At 38.6% G+C, this 10,606-nt stretch overlaps 1 protein-coding gene across 4 annotated transcripts in view; it reads right to left on the bottom strand.

Annotated features, from left to right (window-relative positions):
* Positions 1-10,606, bottom strand: part of Dcaf5 (DDB1 and CUL4 associated factor 5) — a 137,837-nt gene that overhangs the window by 29,127 nt on the left and 98,104 nt on the right. The gene's annotated exons all lie outside the window — the stretch shown is intronic.

The following is a 10,606-nucleotide window of genomic DNA, read 5'->3' as shown; positions in this document are numbered from 1 at the left end:
AAAAAAAAAAAAAAAAAAAAAAAAATTTAAGGCCAAGCATCCTGAACTTCCTTCTGTGAGGCCAAATGACATCTTTGAGCAGGAAGCCACTGCCAACTTAGCGAAAGTTAAGGTCCTGGGCATAACCAACTCCTTTTTATATGGCTGTTCAAATTGTTTGATCTCAAAAAAGTCATTATGCCAGCTCTATTCTAATTTACACTCAAAAACATTGCCCAACATTGTTCAATGGTAATAAGTAAGCAGTTCTGGGAGCAAATTTTAAAAAAATATTAACAAAACTTTTACTTAATATTGAGGTCATGATTACTTTCTGCTTTCAGGCCCCATCTGATTATTTCTCTAGAAAAGGAAAGGCCTACTGTTTTCTAGAGAAAACCCCTTACCTGAAAAGGACATTGTGAAAAATTTCAAAGAGTAAAAATTCAATATACAGGGGCTACGGAGATAGCTCAGTTGTCTAAGTGCCTGATTGGCAAGCACAAGGACCCAGGTTCAATCCCCGCTATCCATGCTGTGCTGGTCCTAGAACTCTGTGCGCACCATGCTGGCCACTGAAACCAGGAGGGTGTGGTGGTGCACACCTGTAATCTCAGCGCTGGGGAGGCTGAGACAGGAGGGTCACTATGAGTCTGAGCTGCGTAGTGAGACCCTGTACCAGAGAGAGAGAGAGAGAGAGAGAGAGAGAGAGAGAGAGAGAGAGAGAGAGAGAGAGGAAAAGAATAAAAATAAAATCCAATATATATGTAAGCTCATGCTTCACATAAATACTAAAATTTAATACTTTACCTTACTAAAGTACTATCTTCTTTTTTTTTACTATGTTCTTTATAAGTGTGTGTGTGTGTGTGTGTGTGTGTGTGTGTGTGTTTGAGACACGGCATTACTCTGTAGTTCAGAACTGACCTTGAACTCATTATGTAGCCCAGGCTGCCCTTGAACTTGTAGTGATCCTCCTGCCTCAGCCTTCCAAGTGCTGGGACTAAAGACATGCACCACCATGCCTGATGCTGCAATCATTTAAAAGTCAATATACTAGCCTTCAAAACATATATGCAAATACAATGATGGAGGTAAAGGTAGGCATGTTCAAAGATAAAGCAAAGGCTATGTAAAACGGTTAAGGAAAGCCAGGCATGGTAGCACACACCTGTAAATGCACTCTGACGGGCTGAGGCAGCCTGTGTGCTATAGCAACTTAGCTAGATCCTATCTCAAAATAAAAAAGGGTTGGCGGTATAGCTCAGTACAGAGGCCCTGGGTTCAATTCCAGTATTGTGCTAACTTTCCAAAACTAACTCTCAGTGATTGGTCCAGGGTACAGTGGAAAAAGAAGTGGGTTATTTTCTCATCTGCAAAATGAGAACTGGACCAATGCTCCCTGAAGCATTCTGTTACCTTCAAAGACACACAGAATAACAATTTAGATTCCTATGAGCTTTTATCAAGTAGAAAATATAAAACATGCAGTATCCATTCCATATGTGGAAGTTGGTGGGTGCCATGACAAGAAATGAGGAGCCTGATGATTCACTAACTGGAGATTCAAGAACAGAAGGATTTGATTACTAAGCCAACTTCACAGCAAGGTGTAGTATAAAAAGCAAAGGAATGGAAGGGGCAAAGATAAAGCAATAGCTGTCTGCAGTCTATTTCTGTAGCAGGAATAAGAAGCAGGGCTTAGTCTTTTCCTCGCTATCCTGTTCCTGTTCTTCAGCTCTTGCTGTTTGGTATACTTTGCCTGATTTCCAACTGCCATCATCACATGTCTGCCTAAGAGTTTTCTCCAGAGCATTTTAGCCAGCCAAATTCTTTTTTTTTTTTTTTTCATAATTTTATTGAGAAACAAATAGCAATGAGACAGTTTCAAATCAAATTGGTAGGGCAGTTTCAATAATTAACACATTGCATACTGTCTTCCTAGTGGTTATCTGTTGTACAAGATGCAGACATGATATCCTATTTACAAACACCATTAGAACAAATTCCTCTTTTCATTGAATTAAGTGAATGTAGCTATATATCCTAACCATTTTGAATACACAGATATAAAATGGTCATCATCTGTACCCCCTTTTATGTTTAGTTCCATCATTTAAATATTATAGGTGTGTGAACTCAGCAAAATATTCCAAAATAGTTCAGTAGTCCATAATAGTATTGGGTCTCCCTGCTTGACTGGCAATGTCAGAAGTTGTTGGCCTGAGTCTCCTACAGCTCAACATAAAAACATGGCTTTACTTTTTTTTTTAATACATTTAAAAAAAAATTTTATTTATTTATGTGTGTGTATGTGTGTGTGTGTGTGTGTGTGTGTGTGTGTGTGTGGCCAGCTCAGCCCACCAGGGGGTGGGGCTGGCTGGCATGTGGTGCTGGGGGATTGAACCGTGGTCCCTGTGCTTTGCTAAGCTTGTTCTAAGTAGGTGCTTTAGACCACTGAGCCATCTCACCAGCCTGGCTTTACTTCTTATACTTCGTTTTTATACTTTTCTGCTGGATAGTTACGACCAAGATAAAGCAAGATCTATGTAACAAGAATTGTAGTTTTTGTATCTGATAAGGTCAGTCAAATCCCCTCAGGATTTATGCTGATACCCTGTACCTCAGTTTGTAGATCCTTTGTCAGTGTCAGCCATGTGGATGAGTTACGGCCACTGATTGGCCAATTTGCTCTCTGTGAAAGCCTGAGAAAATGTTTTCTCTCCGTGTGACTCTCGCCAAGGCTAGGTTTACCAGAACTCTTACTAATTCACTATGTGGAATCAGCACTTTCCTACTTATTCAACTGTTCACTAGGGCAAAGCCCTGAAAAGGTAAAAGACTGGCAGACAGAATGCTGACTCAGAAGACTGCCTTAAAAGGAAGAAAATTTTCCTGCAGAGTTAAGGCCTATTAGTTTTTATATGACAGTTCCTAAAATATATAGAAAATATATAGAATGTATAAGCCTCCTCTCAGGGATGACAGCTGTTGATTGCTCTATCTTTTAAAACTAACTGCTCCACCTCCCACAAGGGAACAAGTACGGGTGCTTTCCAAGGATGGGTTTGACCTATGGACACACATAAGCAGGCTGCTTAGGCATTCACACACAGACTGAAATTACAAAATGCTCTGAGGAATTCTTTATGGCATTTTGTAGTTGTCTACTGGACCCCCGCCAGCATTGAAAGTTAGCTGCCTGGAATATTTCATTAAATAATATTTAATGAATGTCTCCTATAGATCAGGCACTGTTCTAGGGAAAGAAATATAGAACTGAACAAAAGAGACCCGCCATCCCCGCCCTCATGAAGCTGACATCCTATTGAACAAAGAAAAATATCATATTCACATATAATGTGGGTAAGAGGAAATTAGTTCAACAACAACAATTTTATATGTGTATGTACATATAAGATGGTACTAAGTGTTAAAGGCTAAATGGAAATGATGGGTAGTTTCTGTTTTATATAGGGCAGTCACAGAAGGCCTCAGATACAATGACATTTTGAGCAGAGCTCTGAGGGAGCAAGGTATGTATGTGGATGTCTGGAAGAAGAATATTCCAGGAGACAGCACTGAGTTCTGGGCTATTTCAAGATATAAAGTAGCTGCTTAGAGCTGCCTTCTCCCTTTAGAGCTATTCAGAAGTAAAGATTATTTCAAGAGGGCTGGGTGTAGATACATTTGCATCATTAGGGCTGCTGGAAAGATTCCTCTTCAAAAGCTGTGCTGACACTGACACTGCCTCCTGGACTTGGGCTGGCTGGAGCCTCAGACTGAGGCCTGCAAATGGTTAAACGTGCTCACTCAAGAGGGCACTTCAAGTGTTGGTAGGCTATCCCACAAATTCCTGTTGTGGGATGCAATGGAAAATGAACAAGAAACCAAAGATAAAATAGTTCCAATGCTACTCACTCCCAGAAGAAAACCAAAATAAATAAACCTATCAGAACTGTACAAACACAATTATTTCAATTAACTATAGTGACTATCCATTAAAAACAAAAGGACTAATAAACAAAACAAAAAACAAATGCCAATTAAAGATATACCTTAAAGACACTCAGTTTCTCCTGTAGGTAAGGGGTCATAGCAACAACTCTTGGTGTAAGGCCCATTCATTCCTCCCAGTGAGTACTGACTCCCTCTAGAAGACAGACCTCCTTTCCTTCTCACCTTATCTAAAGCTAAAGGCCTCTGTCAGCAAAAGAAAATGATCTTGTCAAAACTGCAACTGCAAACATAATTTTAAACACAATACAGGTGCTACAAGGCTCTAAATGATGCAGGAAACATTCTTTAGCTACCATATCTGCTGCCTAAACACTTTTCCATATCCTTAAACCCTTACTAAAAAATAAATAAAATAAAAAATAAAGTAGAAACCAAATAAAAATAAAACATTTTTCACTCAAGATTCTTCTCTTGGAAACTCACTGCCCTCCTTGGCAGTCTACCCCATGTGAGTAAATTCTTGTCTTCTCCATAGTCTGTTGGTAAATTCTTCTTACCACCTGCTTCACCTGCCCTACAGCAGTCTCAAAGGGCATTAACCATAAAATTAAACCTGGTGTCTAGTGGTAGAAACAGAAGTATAGATTTCTCACTTTTTTCCCTTTTATCTTGATAATCTAACTTTAAATAGTATCTGTACATTCTTACCCAAGAAATATGATGTTTTGAGTCTAAAGCTGAGCCAAAGTCCAGAAACAAGCTTCTGGTGTAGATAAGAGAAGATCTGGTGCCAGACAGCCCTCTATAAATAGGCAAGCTATCGAAACATTAGAAAAAATGGTTATTCAAAATCCCTGCTTAGCATTTTAATTCCCTTTTGTGAAGTAGGATTTCTATAATCAAATTTTATATTTAAAATGTTACTGTAAAAAAATAAATAAAATAAAATGTTACTGTAAGGGCCAAACTAAGTTAATCCTTACTATAAATTAGCTCAGTGGGCTAAGCACCTGTTTAGGCAAGCACAGGGACTGAGGTTCAATCCTTAGCACCACATGCTGTGCTGGCATTGCCCTGGGGTGTGCTGAGATGGCCACCAAGGCCAGACATGGTGGCACACATCTTTAATCCCAGCACTGGGGGTGGGGCCTGAAAACAGGAGGATCACCGAGTCTGAGCTGCATAGTGAGACCCCTATCAAATACAAGAAGAAAAAAAAGTCACTGTGGAAAAAAAATCTAAGGATGACTATTCCATTTTATTTTTAGTATTTAGTACAGGGTCTACAGGGTCTCACTACACAGATCAGACTCGTAGTGATTCTGTTTTCAGCCTCCCAATTGCTGGGATTAGAGGCATGCACCATCATGCCTAGTCTATTATTCTATTTTAGAAAAGGCAAACAAACAAAAACCTAAATACATGAGGTGATATAAAATTGTGGCTAAGTAAGGATATGAAGAACTCATTTACCTCTTCTACACTTTCAAGTTTATTTTACTGTAATTTATTTATTTTCTTTCTTTCTTTCTTTTTTTTTTTTTCTTTTTTTGAGGCTGGGTCTGGCTATGCGGTTCAGGCTGGCCTTAGCTCACTTTGTAGCCCAGGCTGGTCTCAAACTCACAATGATCCTCCTGCCTCAGCCTCCCAAGTCCTGAGGTTACAGGCATGAGCCACCACACATGGCTCTCAAATTTATTTTATTCTAAATTTGGAGAAGTAAACCACAAATTAAAAACTAATTTCGGGGCTGGGGAGATGGCTCAGTGGAATAAGTGCTTCCCTGGCAAGCGCAAGGGCCCGAGTTCAATCCGCGGTTCCGGAAAAAAAAAAAAAAAAACGGGAGTGTTAGTTAACGTTGAAAAAGTCTATTACAGTAAAAGCCACCTTTTCATGAATCCCCTGCAAAAAAAAAAAAAAAAAAAAAAAAAAACTAATTTCATTTAAGTCTCTACAATGGGGACTGGGGATATAGCTCAGTGGCATAAGCAGCTGCCTGGCAAGTACAAGGTCCTAAGTTCTATTCCTGGAACAACAACAATAAAGATCCTGTTCTCTAAATTACATATTGTCTGTGCAGGCTCTAAGGAAGAATCCTATAACCAAAAGTCTCTACAATGTATTTTAACTGAGAAAAAACAAAAATGGCTACCAAAAAAACGAGAAAGGGAATATTTAATTTTATTTTTTATTTATTAGTGGAACCAGGGGTTGAACTCAGGCCCTTGTGCTTGCCAGGCAGTTGCTTATTCTACTGAGCCATCTCCCCAGCCCCGAGAGAATACTTTAAATACTTTTCTTATGCAGGCAACTGAGTCTCCCATTTCCCAAAATGCGCTGAGTTGAGTGAGAAGGAATAAAGGTTACTTCAGATCAGAGAGTACACATACTTAATTTTAATTTGGCTGTGTGGGCAAGGTGGATGATACCAGTGCAAAATGAGTATAAACGGTTGTGTGGATCTGCATTACCCACAATCCTTCCCTACTAGTCACAAAGGTGAACTGTTGGCCATGCTCTGACCCAACACACTGCCGAGACATTCTGTTTCAAAATGACAATCTGTTTACTGACCTGAGTACATCTAGGTATTTTAAGAAGAATTAACTTGGGGCCAGAACACATTGGGTTTTTATTTAAACCATTTTCTATATGGAGATAAAAACTTGCTCCAACACAGAAATCAACAACAGCTTCTGAATTCATTTTAAGAAAGCCACTCTAGCCAGGTATGGTGGTGTACACCTGTAATCCCAGTACTTGGGAGGCTGAGGCAGGAGGACTGCCATGAGTTTGAGGCCAGGATAGGCTACATGAGTTAAATTCAAGGTCAGCCTTCACTACATAGTGAGACTCTTGTCTCAAAAAAAAAAAAAAAAAGAAAAAAAGATGCTCCATGGCCACCATCTATAACACTAGAAAAAAACACTAGAAGAAAAAATAAAAGTAAAAAATAACTGCATTGTCACTCTTTTTCTGACTTGTCCAACTATCCATTGTCTGTCAATCCCTTAATCTTTATAGAAAATAGCTGTTTAAATAATACTCTCATGCTCTGTACTATTGCAATGTTCAGCATTCCCTCTGAGAAATCCTAGCCCTTTCTTCATCTCTCAAATTACATATGTTCTCTAGAAATAATATATCAAAGAAAGGCAGACTTGGAATACGGAGAACTGTCTACTATTTATAAATGTGTAGGGTTTAGAAATACGGCTAACAAAAGGGATAACCCATCTATCTCACATACTCTAATAAAAACAGTATGTTTCAACAGACCCTTTGGTAACAGGAAAAGGGCTGATGTTGCTCCTGAGAGATGGATGAACACCCCACATATTTGTATGTGTGGCGCATGCATATTTGCACAACATCTCCTATTCCTAAATATCTGCTGAAAGAGGAACTTTTTTTTGTGGGGGGGTTGCTGGCTCAGGATGCCTTAAGGGCAGATCTGGTAAGGCCTGAGGACCTGGGGATGGAACCATAGCATCCTGAGTCTGACTGCTTTGCTTAAGCAGGCACTTAAATAACTGAGCTAATGGGTAGGCCCCCAAAAGTTCAGAAGGATTTTTTTTTTTGGCTTATCTGCTGAAAGAGAAAGAAACATTTTCATCAGTTACTGTAAATTGAGTACTGATCAACTCACAGTTCTCTCCAAAGGCTCCTTCCAGAGTAACTGATTGATTATTCTCCAGTAGATGGCCTGCCTATCTAATTAGCTATACTGATTAGGACAGAAAATCCAGATGGCTCTATAGCCTGAGCGAGTAATAAAAGAGAGACTACCATTTAACATTTAAATCAAACACAGCTCTGACCTTTTCTCAGAAGAGAAAAAAATATAACGGAACAACTTTGTGTTATGCTATCTAAAAGACCACTTCCAGAAACAGGTTTGCTAATTGCTTTATATATATATATATATTTTATAATATACCTTTGACCATATCATTTATACCCGTGGTCTTCCATAAATTTCAACCAAAGCAATCTGAGAATGTTCTTTGGAAATAGGCAAAGCCATATTGTACTAAGAGGAACAGAACTCCATTGGCTCCTAATAAAAACATATGAATATGTCTACCCATAAAATTATACTATTTTCATATGTATGTATAGTCACATTATTCTTGCTCCTTCCTGTGGATTACTTGCCAGCACAACTCCTGGAATTCTTTGGTTTATTAAAATAACCAAATTTATGGATTCTGAATAGGAACAATTCTATTAGTGAAGACATATTCCATAACATCAATCAGTACCAAAAAAAATTTTAAATGTTATAAACACCAATTGCTGCTGTTAACAAGGTAGCCTGAATTATTTAAAGATGAGTATTTGGCAAAGTTCTGTTCTGGAAACCTGGACATAGGCTGAAGGAACATCAAACAAATAGCTTTTGGTATCCAGTTTCCCCTCTGTGGGCCTCAGTTTTGGTATGTGAAAACTAGGACTGGGGAGATGACATCATTTACCTCAGTCCTTCTGTGAGTACTTACATTCTTCTTTCAAGCTAAAGTCTCTAGGAATTCCAAATTAAAAATATTTTTCTTTTCTTACAAAGATTAACAACACACAAAAGAGACAAAGCTGCTTGGAGTTTATCTGTAGATCTAAGTAGGATGGGTAGGTAGAACAGAAGAGATTCTGTGCACTAAGTATTGATAAAAACATGTAAAATCTTTTCTGTTCTACCTGCCATGCTTCATAAACATCTACCAGTTTCCTAGTGGGGCCTACACTTCTAGCCAGGGACTACGCATTAAACTGTCATATCATACCACTAGATCACTTCAATATTGCTTGTTCCTAAGGAGAAATCCAGGTCATTTAGTATTCCTTTTCAACTGAATAATTACAAACTAGCCCATGTCTAACAAGTCTGTCTATACTCGAACACTATTTACACTTTCAAAGCTCTAAAATGGGCAGTAAATGTGTTGAAAGGTGACCTAATACAAAGGAGAAACCTTAATCCATGATGATTTTTTTTTATTTTTCCATCATCTTATTGAGAAATAAATAGCAATGAGACAGTTTCAAATCAAATTGGTAAGACAGTTCCAATAATTAACACACTGCATGCTGCCTTCCTAGTGGTTATCTGTTGTACAAGATGCAGAAATGAAGTCCTATTTACAAACACTATTAGAACAAAACCCTCTATTCCTTGAATTAAGAGAATGTAGCTATATCTCTATCCTAATCATTTTTTTTTTCAAAGTTTTATTGACAAAGAGATAGCAATGAGACAGTTTCAAATCAAATCGGAAGGACAGTTTCAACAAATAATACACTGCATATATTCTTCTTAGTGGTTAATTGCTGTACTATCCTAATCATTTTGAATACAGATACAAAATGGACATTCATCTATATCCCCTCCATGATGATTAATACCTCAGCCTATATGCTCTAGTTGTGCCATATTACTATATGCAAAACTATGTGCATATAAGCATTTAGACTTTCAAATAGATCTAGGGTTCAAAGAGTTAAAGACTGAGTTAATAAAGTTTTTTTTTACTCTTTTTTTACAAAGCAAAAGTATCTTAAAATATCTTAAAATTCATCCCATAAACAATAAAGGAAATTTATTTATAATTCTGCTATAATTTATTTATAATCCAGCTCTTCCTTATTAGCTCATTTTCCCTGCTTGAGCGGAGGGATACAGGTGGCAACAAGCCTATGACTAAGACAGCAGAATCAGAAGCAGGAGGCTGAGTTCAGCCCTTGATCAGTCCTGCTACATATCATCAGATCAGCCACTTCAAATTATTGTGGCCCTCAATGTCAGAGGGGAATGAAAGCTGCCCAATGCACCCAAAGGTCACTAGGTGAATTCAAATATATCAGTGGGAAAGAAAGAGGAGACAAAAAAACATTAGCCTAAAGTCATAAAATAAATTTTAAGGAACACAAGAGTAGAATTTTGCCCTGTTAAAAGTGTATTTTTATTTCAGAGAAGGAAGCACATACACCATGCTAGGCCCCAAGTGGGCACCACCAGGGCCATATGGAGCTGCACAGCAAGCAAGGTATGACTTTATAGGGTACTTGGAGAGCACACACTGGTGTACACCCCTGCACCTTTGCTCTGCAGCATCAGCACAGAGAGGCTGAGTGTTGACAGGGTCTAAGGCCAGGCTGTGCATTCAAACCCATTATGCTGGATTTATAGGGTCCATGTCAGCTCCTTGCAGGAAGCAGCAGGATGATTTTATTATCATGATACTGGGGCGCCCTGCTGTCAAGTTCAAAAGAAAGGTCTGTGTAACAACCCTAATGTCTAGACACTCCTGTGCTTATTAATCCTTTTAAGAGAAGTTGATTGCTTCCTATTACTCTTTCAGCAAGATACAGGGACTACCAGATCTAGTTTTATATGGGACTAAAACAAAAAAAAAAATTTTTTTTAACTTTTGTGGGTATTTCTGAGGCAGAGAAAAGATTTTTAAATGACCCAGCTGTCTACTTCCAGGCACACATGCCTCTTGCCTGAAAGACTGACTTCCTAGCAACCTGAGCTGCACTGCTAGACACAATCCAAGACAACAGCCATTTAAGGAATTGCAGAAGGAACGGAACAAAAACTGAATGCTGTCTTAAAAATGGGTTCCAGGGGGCCTGGCCCTAGCTCAGGCCTTTAAGTGGCTGCTTC

This window comes from Octodon degus, unplaced genomic scaffold, assembly GCF_000260255.1.
Source record: "Octodon degus isolate 3935 unplaced genomic scaffold, OctDeg1.0 scaffold00007, whole genome shotgun sequence".
NCBI lineage: Eukaryota > Metazoa > Chordata > Mammalia > Rodentia > Octodontidae > Octodon > Octodon degus.
The sequence above is the reverse complement of the archived record's forward strand: the minus strand, read 5'-3'. Positions and strand labels throughout refer to the sequence as shown.